The sequence below is a fragment of the Hemitrygon akajei genome, unplaced genomic scaffold, assembly GCF_048418815.1.
Source record: "Hemitrygon akajei unplaced genomic scaffold, sHemAka1.3 Scf000150, whole genome shotgun sequence".
NCBI lineage: Eukaryota > Metazoa > Chordata > Chondrichthyes > Myliobatiformes > Dasyatidae > Hemitrygon > Hemitrygon akajei.
Window position 1 is genome coordinate 152710 of NW_027332036.1, and position 18915 is coordinate 171624.

The window sequence follows — 18915 nt, forward strand, 5'->3', positions numbered from 1 at the left end:
TGCGGTAGTACTGATGGAGTGTTTCCATCTGGGGTAGTACTGATGGATTGGTTCAGTCTCGGTTAGTACTGATGGATTGGTTCAGTCTCGGTTAGTACTGATGGAGTATTTCAATCTGGGGTAATAATGATGGAATTTTTCCATCTGGGGTAGTACTGATGGAGTGGTGCAGTATGGAGTAGTACTGATGGAGTTGTTCAATCTGGGGTAGTACTGATGGAGTGTTTCAATCTGGGGTAGTACTGATGGAGTGTTTCAATCTGGGGTAGAATTGATGGAGTGATTCAGCATGGGGTAGTACTGATGGAGTGTTTCAAGCTTGGGCAGCACTGATGGAGTGTTTGAATCTGGGGTAGTATTGATGGGGTGATTCAGCTGGGGGTAGTACTGATGGAGTGTTTCAATCTGGGGTAGTACTGATGGATTGGTTCAGTCTGTTGTAGTACTGATGGAGTGGTGCAGTCTGGGGTAGCTCTGATGGATTGGTTCAGTCTGGTGTGGTACTCTCGGACTGTTTCAGTCTGGGTTAGTACTGATGGTGTGGTTCAATCTGGGGTAGTACTGATGGAGTGGTTCAGTCTGCGGTAGTACTGATGGAGTGTTTCAATTTGGGGTAGTACTGATGGAGTGTTTCAATCTGGGGTAGTACTGATGGAGTGTATCAATCTGGGGTAGTACTGATGGAGTGGTTCAATCTGAGGGTGCACTGATGGAATGTATCAATCTGGGGTAGTACTGATGGAGTGTTTCAATCTGGGGTAGTACTGATGGAGTGTTTCAATCTGGGGTAGTACTGATGGAGTGGTTCAATCTGGGGTAGCACTGATGGAGTGTTTCAATCTGGGGTAGTACTGATGGGGTGGTTCAATCTGGGCTAGTACTGATGGAGTGTTTCAATCTGGGGTAGTATTGATGGAGTGGTTCAATCTGGGGTAGCACTGATAAAGTGTATCAGTCTGGTGTAGTACTGATGGGGTTGTCCCCTCTGGGGTAGTACTGTTGGAGTGGTTCAATCTGGGGTAGTATTGATGGAGTGGTTCAATCTGGGGTAGCACTGATAAAGTGTATCAATCTGGTGTAGTACTGATGGGGTTGTCCCCTCTGGGGTAGTACTGTTGGAGTGGTTCAATCTGGGGTAGTACTGATGGTTTGGTTCAATCTGAGGTACGACTTATGGAGTGTTTCAGTCTGGGGTAGTATTGATGGAGTTGTTCAATCTGAGGTAGTACTGATGGAGTGGTTCAATCTGTGGTAGTACTGATGGAGTGGTGCAGTCTGGTGTAGTACTGACGGACAGTTTCAGTCTGGGTCAGTAGCGATGGGGTGGTTCAATCTGCGGTAGTACTGATGGAGTGTTTCCATCTGGGGTAGTACTGATGGATTGGTTCAGTCTCGGTTAGTACTGATGGATTGGTTCAGTCTCGGTTAGTACTGATGGAGTATTTCAATCTGGGGTAATAATGATGGAATTTTTCCATCTGGGGTAGTACTGATGGATTGGTTCAGTCTGGGGTAGTACAGATCGAGTGGTTCAGTGTGGGATAGTACTGATTGAGTGTTTCAGCCTGGGGTAGAACTGATGGAATGATTCAGCTTGGGGTAGTATTGATGGAGTTGTTCCCTCTGGGGTAGTACTGTTGGAGTGGTTCAATCTGGGGTAGTATTGATGGACGGGGTATACAGTCTAGTGTAGTAGTGACGGACTGTATCCATCTGGGGTAGTACTGATGGATTGGTTCCGTCTGGGTTAGCACTTATGGAGTATTTTAATCTGGGGTAGTAATGATGGAGTGTTTCCATCTGGGGTAGTTCTGATGGATTGGTTCAGTCTGGGTTAGTACTGATGGAGTGTTTCCATCTGGGGTAGTAATGATAGAGTGTTTCGATCTGGGGTAGTACTGATGGATTGGTTCAGTCTGGGTTAGTACTGATGGAGTGGTAAAATCTGCGTTAGTACTGATTGATCGGTTCAAACTGGTTTAGTACTGATGGAGTTGTTCAATCTGTGGTAGTATTTATGGATTGCTTCATTCTGGGGTAGTACTGATGGAATGGTTCAGAATGGGGAAGTTTTGATGGAGTGGTTCAATCTGGGGTAGTACTGATGGAGAGGGTGTGCAGTCTGGTGTAGTACTGACGGACTGTTTCAGTCTGGGGAGGTACTGATGGAGTGGTTCAATCTGGCGTAGTACTGATGGGGTGTTTAAATCTGGGGCAGCACTGATTTGAGTGTTTCAATCTGGGGTAGGACAGATGGAGTGGATCAAGCTGGGGTAGTACTGATGGAGTGTTTCAATCTGGGGTATTACTGTTGGATTGGTTCAGTCTGTTGTAGTACTGATGGAGTGGTGCAGTCTGGTGTAGTACTCACGGGCTGTTTCAATCTGGTGTAGTACTGTTGGATTGGTTCAGTCGGTTGTAGTACTGATGGAGTGGTGCAGTCTGGTGTAGTACTCACGGGCTGTTTCAATCTAGGGTAGTACTGATGGAGTGTTTAAATCTGGGGTAGTACTGATGGATTGGTTCAGTCTGGGTTAGTACTGATGGAGTGGTAAAATCTGGGTTAGTACTGATTGATCGGTTCAAACTGGTTTAGTACTGATGGAGTTGTTCAATCTGTGGTAGTATTTATGGATTGCTTCATTCTGGGGTAGTACTGATGGAATGGTTCAGAATGGGGAAGTTTTGATGGAGTGGTTCAATCTAGGGTAGTACTGATGGAGTGTTTAAATCTGGGGTAGTACTGATGGAGTGTTTCAATCTGGGGTAGTACTGATGGAGTGATTCAATCTGTGGTAGTACAGATGGAGTGGTTCAGTCTGCGGTAGTACTGATGCAGTTCTTCAATCAGGCGTAGTACTGATGGAGTGGTTCAATCTGGGGTAGCTCTGATGAAGTGTATCAATCTGGGGTAGTACTGATGTAGTGTTTCAATCTAGGGTAGTACTAATGGAGTGGTTGAATCTGGGGTAGTACTGATGGAGTGGTTCAGTCTGGGGTAGTACTGATGGAGTTGTTCAATCTGGGGTAGTACTGATGGAGTTGTTCCCTCTGGGGTAGTACTGTTGGAGTGGTTCAATCTGGGGTAGTACTGATGGAGAGGGTGAGCAGTCTGGTGTAGTACTGACGGACTGTTTCAGTCTGGGGAGGTACTGATGGAGTGGTTCAATCTGGCGTAGTACTGATGGGGTGTTTAAATCTGGGGCAGCACTGATTTGAGTGTTTCAATCTGGGGTAAGACAGATGGAGTGGATCAAGCTGGGGTAGTACTGATGGAGTGTTTCAATCTGGGGTATTACTGTTGGATTGGTTCAGTCTGTTGTAGTACTGATGGAGTGGTGCAGTCTGGTGTAGTACTCACGGGCTGTTTCAATCTGGTGTAGTACTGTTGGATTGGTTCAGTCGGTTGTAGTACTGATGGAGTGGTGCAGTCTGGTGTAGTACTCACGGGCTGTTTCAATCTAGGGTAGTACTGATGGAGTGTTTAAATCTGGGGTAGTACTGATGGATTGGTTCAGTCTGGGTTAGTACTGATGGAGTGGTAAAATCTGGGTTAGTACTGATTGATCGGTTCAAACTGGTTTAGTACTGATGGAGTTGTTCAATCTGTGGTAGTATTTATGGATTGCTTCATTCTGGGGTAGTACTGATGGAATGGTTCAGAATGGGGAAATTTTGATGGAGTGGTTCAATCTGGGGTAGTACTGATGGAGTGTTTCAATCTGGGGTAGTACTAATGGAGTGATTCAATCTGGGGTAGTACAGATGGAGTGTTTAAATCTGGGGTAGTACTGTTGGAGTGGTTCAAGCAGGGGTAGCACTGATTTGAGTGTTACAATCTGGAGTAGTACTGATGGAGTGGTTCAATCTGGGTTGGCACTGATGGATTGGTTCAGTCTGTGGTAGTACTGATGGAGTGTTGCAGTCTGCTGTTGTAATGACGCATTATTTCAATCAGGGGTAGTACTGATGGAGTGTTTCCATCTGGGGTAGTAATGATAGAGTGTTTCGATCTTGGGTAGTACTGATGGATTGGTTCAGTCTGGGTTAGTACTGATGGAGTGGTAAAATCTGGGTTAGTACTGATTGATCGGTTCAAACTGGTTTAGTACTGATGGAGTTGTTCAATCTGTGGTAGTATTTATGGATTGCTTCATTCTGGGGTAGTACTGATGGAATGGTTCAGAATGGGGAAGTTTTGATGGAGTGGTTCAATCTAGGGTAGTACTGATGGAGTGTTTAAATCTGGGGTAGTACTGATGGAGTGTTTCAATCTGGGGTAGTACTGATGGAGTGATTCAATCTGGGGTAGTACAGATGGAGTGGTTCAGTCTGCGGTAGTACTGATGGAGTTCTTCAATCAGGCGTAGTACTGATGGAGTGGTTCAATCTGGGGTAGCTCTGATGAAGTGTATCAATCTGGGGTAGTACTGCTGTAGTGTTTCAATCTAGGGTAGTACTAATGGAGTGGTTGAATCTGGGGTAGTACTGATGGAGTGGTACCGTCTGGGGTAGTACTGATGGAGTTGTTCAATCTGGGGTAGTACTGATGGAGTTGTTCCCTCTGGGGTAGTACTGTTGGAGTGGTTCAATCTGGGGTAGTACTGATGGAGAGGGTGTGCAGTCTGGTGTAGTACTGACGGACTGTTTCAGTCTGGGGAGGTACTGATGGAGTGGTTCAATCTGGCGTAGTACTGATGGGGTGTTTAAATCTGGGGCAGCACTGATTTGAGTGTTTCAATCTGGGGTAGGACAGATGGAGTGGATCAAGCTGGGGTAGTACTGATGGAGTGTTTCAATCTGGGGTATTACTGTTGGATTGGTTCAGTCTGTTGTAGTACTGATGGAGTGGTGCAGTCTGGTGTAGTACTGACGGACAGTTTCAGTCTGGGTCAGTAGCGATGGGGTGGTTCAATCTGCGGTAGTACTGATGGAGTGTTTCCATCTGGGGTAGTACTGATGGATTGGTTCAGTCTCGGTTAGTACTGATGGATTGGTTCAGTCTCGGTTAGTACTGATGGAGTATTTCAATCTGGGGTAATAATGATGGAATTTTTCCATCTGGGGTAGTACTGATGGAGTGGTGCAGTATGGAGTAGTACTGATGGAGTTGTTCAATCTGGGGTAGTACTGATGGAGTGTTTCAATCTGGGGTAGTACTGATGGAGTGTTTCAATCTGGGGTAGAATTGATGGAGTGATTCAGCATGGGGTAGTACTGATGGAGTGTTTCAAGCTTGGGCAGCACTGATGGAGTGTTTGAATCTGGGGTAGTATTGATGGGGTGATTCAGCTGGGGGTAGTACTGATGGAGTGTTTCAATCTGGGGTAGTACTGATGGATTGGTTCAGTCTGTTGTAGTACTGATGGAGTGGTGCAGTCTGGGGTAGCTCTGATGGATTGGTTCAGTCTGGTGTCGTACTCTCGGACTGTTTCAGTCTGGGTTAGTACTGATGGTGTGGTTCAATCTGGGGTAGTACTGATGGAGTGGTTCAGTCTGCGGTAGTACTGATGGAGTGTTTCAATTTGGGGTAGTACTGATGGAGTGTTTCAATCTGGGGTAGTACTGATGGAGTGTATCAATCTGGGGTAGTACTGATGGAGTGGTTCAATCTGAGGGTGCACTGATGGAATGTATCAATCTGGGGTAGTACTGATGGAGTGTTTCAATCTGGGGTAGTACTGATGGAGTGTTTCAATCTGGGGTAGTACTGATGGAGTGGTTCAATCTGGGGTAGCACTGATGGAGTGTTTCAATCTGGGGTAGTACTGATGGGGTGGTTCAATCTGGGCTAGTACTGATGGAGTGTTTCAATCTGGGGTAGTATTGATGGAGTGGTTCAATCTGGGGTAGCACTGATAAAGTGTATCAGTCTGGTGTAGTACTGATGGGGTTGTCCCCTCTGGGGTAGTACTGTTGGAGTGGTTCAATCTGGGGTAGTATTGATGGAGTGGTTCAATCTGGGGTAGCACTGATAAAGTGTATCAATCTGGTGTAGTACTGATGGGGTTGTCCCCTCTGGGGTAGTACTGTTGGAGTGGTTCAATCTGGGGTAGTACTGATGGTTTGGTTCAATCTGAGGTACGACTTATGGAGTGTTTCAGTCTGGGGTAGTATTGATGGAGTTGTTCAATCTGAGGTAGTACTGATGGAGTGGTTCAATCTGTGGTAGTACTGATGGAGTGGTGCAGTCTGGTGTAGTACTGACGGACAGTTTCAGTCTGGGTCAGTAGCGATGGGGTGGTTCAATCTGCGGTAGTACTGATGGAGTGTTTCCATCTGGGGTAGTACTGATGGATTGGTTCAGTCTCGGTTAGTACTGATGGATTGGTTCAGTCTCGGTTAGTACTGATGGAGTATTTCAATCTGGGGTAATAATGATGGAATTTTTCCATCTGGGGTAGTACTGATGGATTGGTTCAGTCTGGGGTAGTACAGATCGAGTGGTTCAGTGTGGGATAGTACTGATTGAGTGTTTCAGCCTGGGGTAGAACTGATGGAATGATTCAGCTTGGGGTAGTATTGATGGAGTTGTTCCCTCTGGGGTAGTACTGTTGGAGTGGTTCAATCTGGGGTAGTATTGATGGACGGGGTATACAGTCTAGTGTAGTAGTGACGGACTGTATCCATCTGGGGTAGTACTGATGGATTGGTTCCGTCTGGGTTAGCACTTATGGAGTATTTTAATCTGGGGTAGTAATGATGGAGTGTTTCCATCTGGGGTAGTTCTGATGGATTGGTTCAGTCTGGGTTAGTACTGATGGAGTGTTTCCATCTGGGGTAGTAATGATAGAGTGTTTCGATCTGGGGTAGTACTGATGGATTGGTTCAGTCTGGGTTAGTACTGATGGAGTGGTAAAATCTGCGTTAGTACTGATTGATCGGTTCAAACTGGTTTAGTACTGATGGAGTTGTTCAATCTGTGGTAGTATTTATGGATTGCTTCATTCTGGGGTAGTACTGATGGAATGGTTCAGAATGGGGAAGTTTTGATGGAGTGGTTCAATCTGGGGTAGTACTGATGGAGAGGGTGTGCAGTCTGGTGTAGTACTGACGGACTGTTTCAGTCTGGGGAGGTACTGATGGAGTGGTTCAATCTGGCGTAGTACTGATGGGGTGTTTAAATCTGGGGCAGCACTGATTTGAGTGTTTCAATCTGGGGTAGGACAGATGGAGTGGATCAAGCTGGGGTAGTACTAATGGAGTGTTTCAATCTGGGGTATTACTGTTGGATTGGTTCAGTCTGTTGTAGTACTGATGGAGTGGTGCAGTCTGGTGTAGTACTCACGGGCTGTTTCAATCTGGTGTAGTACTGTTGGATTGGTTCAGTCGGTTGTAGTACTGATGGAGTGGTGCAGTCTGGTGTAGTACTCACGGGCTGTTTCAATCTAGGGTAGTACTGATGGAGTGTTTAAATCTGGGGTAGTACTGATGGATTGGTTCAGTCTGGGTTAGTACTGATGGAGTGGTAAAATCTGGGTTAGTACTGATTGATCGGTTCAAACTGGTTTAGTACTGATGGAGTTGTTCAATCTGTGGTAGTATTTATGGATTGCTTCATTCTGGGGTAGTACTGATGGAATGGTTCAGAATGGGGAAGTTTTGATGGAGTGGTTCAATCTGGGGTAGTACTGATGGAGTGTTTAAATCTGGGGTAGTACTGATGGAGTGTTTCAATCTGGGGTAGTACTGATGGAGTGATTCAATCTGGGGTAGTACAGATGGAGTGTTTAAATCTGGGGTAGTACTGTTGGAGTGGTTCAAGCAGGGGTAGCACTGATTTGAGTGTTACAATCTGGAGTAGTACTGATGGAGTGGTTCAATCTGGGTTGGCACTGATGGATTGGTTCAGTCTGTGGTAGTACTGATGGAGTGTTGCAGTCTGCTGTTGTAGTGACGCATTATTTCAATCAGGGGTAGTACTGATGGAGTGTTTCCATCTGGGGTAGTAATGATAGAGTGTTTCGATCTTGGGTAGTACTGATGGATTGGTTCAGTCTGGGTTAGTACTGATGGAGTGGTAAAATCTGGGTTAGTACTGATTGATCGGTTCAAACTGGTTTAGTACTGATGGAGTTGTTCAATCTGTGGTAGTATTTATGGATTGCTTCATTCTGGGGTAGTACTGATGGAATGGTTCAGAATGGGGATGTTTTGATGGAGTGGTTCAATCTGGGGTAGTACTGATGGAGTGTTTAAATCTGGGGTAGTACTGATGGAGTGTTTCAATCTGGGGTAGTACTGATGGAGTGATTCAATCTGGGGTAGTACAGATGGAGTGTTTAAATCTGGGGTAGTACTGTTGGAGTGGTTCAAGCAGGGGTAGCACTGATTTGAGTGTTACAATCTGGAGTAGTACTGATGGAGTGGTTCAATCTGGGTTGGCACTGATGGATTGGTTCAGTCTGTGGTAGTACTGATGGAGTGTTGCAGTCTGCTGTTGTAGTGACGCATTATTTCAATCAGGGGTAGTACTGATGGAGTGTTTCCATCTGGGGTAGTAATGATAGAGTGTTTCGATCTTGGGTAGTACTGATGGATTGGTTCAGTCTGGGTTAGTACTGATGGAGTGGTAAAATCTGGGTTAGTACTGATTGATCGGTTCAAACTGGTTTAGTACTGATGGAGTTGTTCAATCTGTGGTAGTATTTATGGATTGCTTCATTCTGGGGTAGTACTGATGGAATGGTTCAGAATGGGGAAGTTTTGATGGAGTGGTTCAATCTAGGGTAGTACTGATGGAGTGTTTAAATCTGGGGTAGTACTGATGGAGTGTTTCAATCTGGGGTAGTACTGATGGAGTGATTCAATCTGGGGTAGTACAGATGGAGTGGTTCAGTCTGCGGTAGTACTGATGGAGTTCTTCAATCAGGCGTAGTACTGATAGAGTGGTTCAATCTGGGGTAGCTCTGATGAAGTGTATCAATCTGGGGTAGTACTGATGTAGTGTTTCAATCTAGGGTAGTACTAATGGAGTGGTTGAATCTGGGGTAGTACTGATGGAGTGGTTCAGTCTGGGGTAGTACTGATGGAGTTGTTCAATCTGGGGTAGTACTGATGGAGTTGTTCCCTCTGGGGTAGTACTGTTGGAGTGGTTCAATCTGGGGTAGTACTGATGGAGAGGGTGTGCAGTCTGGTGTAGTACTGACGGACTGTTTCAGTCTGGGTTAGTACTGATGGTGTGGTTCAATCTGGGGTAGTACTGATGGAGTGGTTCAGTCTGCGGTAGTACTGATGGAGTGTTTCAATTTGGGGTAGTACTGATGGAGTGTTTCAATCTGGGGTAGTACTGATGGAGTGTATCAATCTGGGGTAGTACTGATGGAGTGGTTCAATCTGAGGGTGCACTGATGGAATGTATCAATCTGGGGTAGTACTGATGGAGTGTTTCAATCTGGGGTAGTACTGATGGAGTGTTTCAATCTGGGGTAGTACTGATGGAGTGGTTCAATCTGGGGTAGCACTGATGGAGTGTTTCAATCTGGGGTAGTACTGATGGAGTGGTTCAATCTGGGCTAGTACTGATGGAGTGTTTCAATCTGGGGTAGTATTGATGGAGTGGTTCAATCTGGGGTAGCACTGATAAAGTGTATCAGTCTGGTGTAGTACTGATGGGGTTGTCCCCTCTGGGGTAGTACTGTTGGAGTGGTTCAATCTGGGGTAGTATTGATGGAGTGGTTCAATCTGGGGTAGCACTGATAAAGTGTATCAATCTGGTGTAGTACTGATGGGGTTGTCCCCTCTGGGGTAGTACTGTTGGAGTGGTTCAATCTGGGGTAGTACTGATGGTTTGGTTCAATCTGAGGTACGACTTATGGAGTGTTTCAGTCTGGGGTAGTATTGATGGACGGGGTATACAGTCTAGTGTAGTAGTGACGGACTGTATCCATCTGGGGTAGTACTGATGGATTGGTTCAGTCTGGGTTAGTACTGATGGAGTGTTTCCATCTGGGGTAGTAATGATAGAGTGTTTCGATCTGGGGTAGTACTGATGGATTGGTTCAGTCTGGGTTAGTACTGATGGAGTGGTAAAATCTGCGTTAGTACTGATTGATCGGTTCAAACTGGTTTAGTACTGATGGAGTTGTTCAATCTGTGGTAGTATTTATGGATTGCTTCATTCTGGGGTAGTACTGATGGAATGGTTCAGAATGGGGAAGTTTTGATGGAGTGGTTCAATCTGGGGTAGTACTGATGGAGAGGGTGTGCAGTCTGGTGTAGTACTGACGGACTGTTTCAGTCTGGGGAGGTACTGATGGAGTGGTTCAATCTGGCGTAGTACTGATGGGGTGTTTAAATCTGGGGCAGCACTGATTTGAGTGTTTCAATCTGGGGTAGGACAGATGGAGTGGATCAAGCTGGGGTAGTACTGATGGAGTGTTTCAATCTGGGGTATTACTGTTGGATTGGTTCAGTCTGTTGTAGTACTGATGGAGTGGTGCAGTCTGGTGTAGTACTCACGGGCTGTTTCAATCTGGTGTAGTACTGTTGGATTGGTTCAGTCGGTTGTAGTACTGATGGAGTGGTGCAGTCTGGTGTAGTACTCACGGGCTGTTTCAATCTAGGGTAGTACTGATGGAGTGTTTAAATCTGGGGTAGTACTGATGGATTGGTTCAGTCTGGGTTAGTACTGATGGAGTGGTAAAATCTGGGTTAGTACTGATTGATCGGTTCAAACTGGTTTAGTACTGATGGAGTTGTTCAATCTGTGGTAGTATTTATGGATTGCTTCATTCTGGGGTAGTACTGATGGAATGGTTCAGAATGGGGAAGTTTTGATGGAGTGGTTCAATCTAGGGTAGTACTGATGGAGTGTTTAAATCTGGGGTAGTACTGATGGAGTGTTTCAATCTGGGGTAGTACTGATGGAGTGATTCAATCTGTGGTAGTACAGATGGAGTGGTTCAGTCTGCGGTAGTACTGATGCAGTTCTTCAATCAGGCGTAGTACTGATGGAGTGGTTCAATCTGGGGTAGCTCTGATGAAGTGTATCAATCTGGGGTAGTACTGATGTAGTGTTTCAATCTAGGGTAGTACTAATGGAGTGGTTGAATCTGGGGTAGTACTGATGGAGTGGTTCAGTCTGGGGTAGTACTGATGGAGTTGTTCAATCTGGGGTAGTACTGATGGAGTTGTTCAGAATGGGGTAGTACTGTTGGAGTGGTTCAATCTGGGGTAGTACTGATGGAGAGGGTGAGCAGTCTGGTGTAGTACTGACGGACTGTTTCAGTCTGGGGAGGTACTGATGGAGTGGTTCAATCTGGCGTAGTACTGATGGGGTGTTTAAATCTGGGGCAGCACTGATTTGAGTGTTTCAATCTGGGGTAAGACAGATGGAGTGGATCAAGCTGGGGTAGTACTGATGGAGTGTTTCAATCTGGGGTATTACTGTTGGATTGGTTCAGTCTGTTGTAGTACTGATGGAGTGGTGCAGTCTGGTGTAGTACTCACGGGCTGTTTCAATCTGGTGTAGTACTGTTGGATTGGTTCAGTCGGTTGTAGTACTGATGGAGTGGTGCAGTCTGGTGTAGTACTCACGGGCTGTTTCAATCTAGGGTAGTACTGATGGAGTGTTTAAATCTGGGGTAGTACTGATGGATTGGTTCAGTCTGGGTTAGTACTGATGGAGTGGTAAAATCTGGGTTAGTACTGATTGATCGGTTCAAACTGGTTTAGTACTGATGGAGTTGTTCAATCTGTGGTAGTATTTATGGATTGCTTCATTCTGGGGTAGTACTGATGGAATGGTTCAGAATGGGGAAATTTTGATGGAGTGGTTCAATCTGGGGTAGTACTGATGGAGTGTTTCAATCTGGGGTAGTACTAATGGAGTGATTCAATCTGGGGTAGTACAGATGGAGTGTTTAAATCTGGGGTAGTACTGTTGGAGTGGTTCAAGCAGGGGTAGCACTGATTTGAGTGTTACAATCTGGAGTAGTACTGATGGAGTGGTTCAATCTGGGTTGGCACTGATGGATTGGTTCAGTCTGTGGTAGTACTGATGGAGTGTTGCAGTCTGCTGTTGTAATGACGCATTATTTCAATCAGGGGTAGTACTGATGGAGTGTTTCCATCTGGGGTAGTAATGATAGAGTGTTTCGATCTTGGGTAGTACTGATGGATTGGTTCAGTCTGGGTTAGTACTGATGGAGTGGTAAAATCTGGGTTAGTACTGATTGATCGGTTCAAACTGGTTTAGTACTGATGGAGTTGTTCAATCTGTGGTAGTATTTATGGATTGCTTCATTCTGGGGTAGTACTGATGGAATGGTTCAGAATGGGGAAGTTTTGATGGAGTGGTTCAATCTAGGGTAGTACTGATGGAGTGTTTAAATCTGGGGTAGTACTGATGGAGTGTTTCAATCTGGGGTAGTACTGATGGAGTGATTCAATCTGGGGTAGTACAGATGGAGTGGTTCAGTCTGCGGTAGTACTGATGGAGTTCTTCAATCAGGCGTAGTACTGATGGAGTGGTTCAATCTGGGGTAGCTCTGATGAAGTGTATCAATCTGGGGTAGTACTGCTGTAGTGTTTCAATCTAGGGTAGTACTAATGGAGTGGTTGAATCTGGGGTAGTACTGATGGAGTGGTACCGTCTGGGGTAGTACTGATGGAGTTGTTCAATCTGGGGTAGTACTGATGGAGTTGTTCCCTCTGGGGTAGTACTGTTGGAGTGGTTCAATCTGGGGTAGTACTGATGGAGAGGGTGTGCAGTCTGGTGTAGTACTGACGGACTGTTTCAGTCTGGGGAGGTACTGATGGAGTGGTTCAATCTGGCGTAGTACTGATGGGGTGTTTAAATCTGGGGCAGCACTGATTTGAGTGTTTCAATCTGGGGTAGGACAGATGGAGTGGATCAAGCTGGGGTAGTACTGATGGAGTGTTTCAATCTGGGGTATTACTGTTGGATTGGTTCAGTCTGTTGTAGTACTGATGGAGTGGTGCAGTCTGGTGTAGTACTGACGGACAGTTTCAGTCTGGGTCAGTAGCGATGGGGTGGTTCAATCTGCGGTAGTACTGATGGAGTGTTTCCATCTGGGGTAGTACTGATGGATTGGTTCAGTCTCGGTTAGTACTGATGGATTGGTTCAGTCTCGGTTAGTACTGATGGAGTATTTCAATCTGGGGTAATAATGATGGAATTTTTCCATCTGGGGTAGTACTGATGGAGTGGTGCAGTATGGAGTAGTACTGATGGAGTTGTTCAATCTGGGGTAGTACTGATGGAGTGTTTCAATCTGGGGTAGTACTGATGGAGTGTTTCAATCTGGGGTAGAATTGATGGAGTGATTCAGCATGGGGTAGTACTGATGGAGTGTTTCAAGCTTGGGCAGCACTGATGGAGTGTTTGAATCTGGGGTAGTATTGATGGGGTGATTCAGCTGGGGGTAGTACTGATGGAGTGTTTCAATCTGGGGTAGTACTGATGGATTGGTTCAGTCTGTTGTAGTACTGATGGAGTGGTGCAGTCTGGGGTAGCTCTGATGGATTGGTTCAGTCTGGTGTGGTACTCTCGGACTGTTTCAGTCTGGGTTAGTACTGATGGTGTGGTTCAATCTGGGGTAGTACTGATGGAGTGGTTCAGTCTGCGGTAGTACTGATGGAGTGTTTCAATTTGGGGTAGTACTGATGGAGTGTTTCAATCTGGGGTAGTACTGATGGAGTGTATCAATCTGGGGTAGTACTGATGGAGTGGTTCAATCTGAGGGTGCACTGATGGAATGTATCAATCTGGGGTAGTACTGATGGAGTGTTTCAATCTGGGGTAGTACTGATGGAGTGTTTCAATCTGGGGTAGTACTGATGGAGTGGTTCAATCTGGGGTAGCACTGATGGAGTGTTTCAATCTGGGGTAGTACTGATGGGGTGGTTCAATCTGGGCTAGTACTGATGGAGTGTTTCAATCTGGGGTAGTATTGATGGAGTGGTTCAATCTGGGGTAGCACTGATAAAGTGTATCAGTCTGGTGTAGTACTGATGGGGTTGTCCCCTCTGGGGTAGTACTGTTGGAGTGGTTCAATCTGGGGTAGTATTGATGGAGTGGTTCAATCTGGGGTAGCACTGATAAAGTGTATCAATCTGGTGTAGTACTGATGGGGTTGTCCCCTCTGGGGTAGTACTGTTGGAGTGGTTCAATCTGGGGTAGTACTGATGGTTTGGTTCAATCTGAGGTACGACTTATGGAGTGTTTCAGTCTGGGGTAGTATTGATGGAGTTGTTCAATCTGAGGTAGTACTGATGGAGTGGTTCAATCTGTGGTAGTACTGATGGAGTGGTGCAGTCTGGTGTAGTACTGACGGACAGTTTCAGTCTGGGTCAGTAGCGATGGGGTGGTTCAATCTGCGGTAGTACTGATGGAGTGTTTCCATCTGGGGTAGTACTGATGGATTGGTTCAGTCTCGGTTAGTACTGATGGATTGGTTCAGTCTCGGTTAGTACTGATGGAGTATTTCAATCTGGGGTAATAATGATGGAATTTTTCCATCTGGGGTAGTACTGATGGATTGGTTCAGTCTGGGGTAGTACAGATCGAGTGGTTCAGTGTGGGATAGTACTGATTGAGTGTTTCAGCCTGGGGTAGAACTGATGGAATGATTCAGCTTGGGGTAGTATTGATGGAGTTGTTCCCTCTGGGGTAGTACTGTTGGAGTGGTTCAATCTGGGGTAGTATTGATAGACGGGGTATACAGTCTAGTGTAGTAGTGACGGACTGTATCCATCTGGGGTAGTACTGATGGATTGGTTCCGTCTGGGTTAGCACTTATGGAGTATTTTAATCTGGGGTAGTAATGATGGAGTGTTTCCATCTGGGGTAGTTCTGATGGATTGGTTCAGTCTGGGTTAGTACTGATGGAGTGTTTCCATCTGGGGTAGTAATGATAGAGTGTTTCGATCTGGGGTAGTACTGATGGATTGGTTCAGTCTGGGTTAGTACTGATGGAGTGGTAAAATCTGCGTTAGTACTGATTGATCGGTTCAAACTGGTTTAGTACTGATGGAGTTGTTCAATCTGTGGTAGTATTTATGGATTGCTTCATTCTGGGGTAGTACTGATGGAATGGTTCAGAATGGGGAAGTTTTGATGGAGTGGTTCAATCTGGGGTAGTACTGATGGAGAGGGTGTGCAGTCTGGTGTAGTACTGACGGACTGTTTCAGTCTGGGGAGGTACTGATGGAGTGGTTCAATCTGGCGTAGTACTGATGGGGTGTTTAAATCTGGGGCAGCACTGATTTGAGTGTTTCAATCTGGGGTAGGACAGATGGAGTGGATCAAGCTGGGGTAGTACTGATGGAGTGTTTCAATCTGGGGTATTACTGTTGGATTGGTTCAGTCTGTTGTAGTACTGATGGAGTGGTGCAGTCTGGTGTAGTACTCACGGGCTGTTTCAATCTGGTGTAGTACTGTTGGATTGGTTCAGTCGGTTGTAGTACTGATGGAGTGGTGCAGTCTGGTGTAGTACTCACGGGCTGTTTCAATCTAGGGTAGTACTGATGGAGTGTTTAAATCTGGGGTAGTACTGATGGATTGGTTCAGTCTGGGTTAGTACTGATGGAGTGGTAAAATCTGGGTTAGTACTGATTGATCGGTTCAAACTGGTTTAGTACTGATGGAGTTGTTCAATCTGTGGTAGTATTTATGGATTGCTTCATTCTGGGGTAGTACTGATGGAATGGTTCAGAATGGGGAAGTTTTGATGGAGTGGTTCAATCTGGGGTAGTACTGATGGAGTGTTTAAATCTGGGGTAGTACTGATGGAGTGTTTCAATCTGGGGTAGTACTGATGGAGTGATTCAATCTGGGGTAGTACAGATGGAGTGTTTAAATCTGGGGTAGTACTGTTGGAGTGGTTCAAGCAGGGGTAGCACTGATTTGAGTGTTACAATCTGGAGTAGTACTGATGGAATGGTTCAATCTGGGTTGGCACTGATGGATTGGTTCAGTCTGTGGTAGTACTGATGGAGTGTTGCAGTCTGCTGTTGTAGTGACGCATTATTTCAATCAGGGGTAGTACTGATGGAGTGTTTCCATCTGGGGTAGTAATGATAGAGTGTTTCGATCTTGGGTAGTACTGATGGATTGGTTCAGTCTGGGTTAGTACTGATGGAGTGGTAAAATCTGGGTTAGTACTGATTGATCGGTTCAAACTGGTTTAGTACTGATGGAGTTGTTCAATCTGTGGTAGTATTTATGGATTGCTTCATTCTGGGGTAGTACTGATGGAATGGTTTAGAATGGGGAAGTATTGATGGAGTGGTTCAATCTGGGGTAGTACTGATGGAGTGTTTAAATCTGGGGTAGTACTGATGGAGTGTTTCAATCTGGGGTAGTACTGATGGAGTGATTCAATCTGGGGTAGTACAGATGGAGTGTTTAAATCTGGGGTAGTACTGTTGGAGTGGTTCAAGCAGGGGTAGCACTGATTTGAGTGTTACAATCTGGAGTAGTACTGATGGAGTGGTTCAATCTGGGTTGGCACTGATGGATTGGTTCAGTCTGTGGTAGTACTGATGGAGTGTTGCAGTCTGCTGTTGTAGTGACGCATTATTTCAATCAGGGGTAGTACTGATGGAGTGTTTCCATCTGGGGTAGTAATGATAGAGTGTTTCGATCTTGGGTAGTACTGATGGATTGGTTCAGTCTGGGTTAGTACTGATGGAGTGGTAAAATCTGGGTTAGTACTGATTGATCGGTTCAAACTGGTTTAGTACTGATGGAGTTGTTCAATCTGTGGTAGTATTTATGGATTGCTTCATTCTGGGGTAGTACTGATGGAATGGTTCAGAATGGGGAAGTTTTGATGGAGTGGTTCAATCTAGGGTAGTACTGATGGAGTGTTTAAATCTGGGGTAGTACTGATGGAGTGTTTCAATCTGGGGTAGTACTGATGGAGTGATTCAATCTGGGGTAGTACAGATGGAGTGGTTCAGTCTGCGGTAGTACTGATGGAGTTCTTCAATCAGGCGTAGTACTGATAGAGTGGTTCAATCTGGGGTAGCTCTGATGAAGTGTATCAATCTGGGGTAGTACTGATGTAGTGTTTCAATCTAGGGTAGTACTAATGGAGTGGTTGAATCTGGGGTAGTACTGATGGAGTGGTTCAGTCTGGGGTAGTACTGATGGAGTTGTTCAATCTGGGGTAGTACTGATGGAGTTGTTCCCTCTGGGGTAGTACTGTTGGAGTGGTTCAATCTGGGGTAGTACTGATGGAGAGGGTGTGCAGTCTGGTGTAGTACTGACGGACTGTTTCAGTCTGGGTTAGTACTGATGGTGTGGTTCAATCTGGGGTAGTACTGATGGAGTGGTTCAGTCTGCGGTAGTACTGATGGAGTGTTTCAATTTGGGGTAGTACTGATGGAGTGTTTCAATCTGGGGTAGTACTGATGGAGTGTATCAATCTGGGGTAGTACTGATGGAGTGGTTCAATCTGAGGGTGCACTGATGGAATGTATCAATCTGGGGTAGTACTGATGGAGTGTTTCAATCTGGGGTAGTACTGATGGAGTGTTTCATTCTGGGGTAGTACTGATGGAGTGGTTCAATCTGGGGTAGCACTGATGGAGTGTTTCAATCTGGGGTAGTACTGATGGAGTGGTTCAATCTGGGCTAGTACTGATGGAGTGTTTCAATCTGGGGTAGTATTGATGGAGTGGTTCAATCTGGGGTAGCACTGATAAAGTGTATCAGTCTGGTGTAGTACTGATGGGGTTGTCCCCTCTGGGGTAGTACTGTTGGAGTGGTTCAATCTGGGGTAGTATTGATGGAGTGGTTCAATCTGGGGTAGCACTGATAAAGTGTATCAATCTGGTGTAGTACTGATGGGGTTGTCCCCTCTGGGGTAGTACTGTTGGAGTGGTTCAATCTGGGGTAGTACTGATGGTTTGGTTCAATCTGAGGTACGACTTATGGAGTGTTTCAGTCTGGGGTAGTATTGATGGAGTTGTTCAATCTGAGGTAGTACTGATGGAGTGGTTCAATCTGTGGTAGTACTGATGGAGTGGTGCAGTCTGGTGTAGTACTGACGGACAGTTTCAGTCTGGGTCAGTAGCGATGGGGTGGTTCAATCTGCGGTAGTACTGATGGAGTGTTTCCATCTGGGGTAGTACTGATGGATTGGTTCAGTCTCGGTTAGTACTGATGGATTGGTTCAGTCTCGGTTAGTACTGATGGAGTATTTCAATCTGGGGTAATAATGATGGAATTTTTCCATCTGGGGTAGTACTGATGGATTGGTTCAGTCTGGGGTAGTACAGATCGAGTGGTTCAGTGTGGGATAGTACTGATTGAGTGTTTCAGCCTGGGGTAGAACTGATGGAATGATTCAGCTTGGGGTAGTATTGATGGAGTTGTTCCCTCTGGGGTAGTACTGTTGGAGTGGTTCAATCTGGGGTAGTATTGATGGACGGGGTATACAGTCTAGTGTAGTAGTGACGGACTGTATCCATCTGGGGTAGTACTGATGGATTGGTTCCGTCTGGGTTAGCACTTATGGAGTATTTTAATCTGGGGTAGTAATGATGGAGTGTTTCCATCTGGGGTAGTTCTGATGGATTGGTTCAGTCTGGGTTAGTACTGATGGAGTGTTTCCATCTGGGGTAGTAATGATAGAGTGTTTCGATCTGGGGTAGTACTGATGGATTGGTTCAGTCTGGGTTAGTACTGATGGAGTGGTAAAATCTGCGTTAGTACTGATTGATCGGTTCAAACTGGTTTAGTACTGATGGAGTTGTTCAATCTGTGGTAGTATTTATGGATTGCTTCATTCTGGGGTAGTACTGATGGAATGGTTCAGAATGGGGAAGTTTTGATGGAGTGGTTCAATCTGGGGTAGTACTGATGGAGAGGGTGTGCAGTCTGGTGTAGTACTGACGGACTGTTTCAGTCTGGGGAGGTACTGATGGAGTGGTTCAATCTGG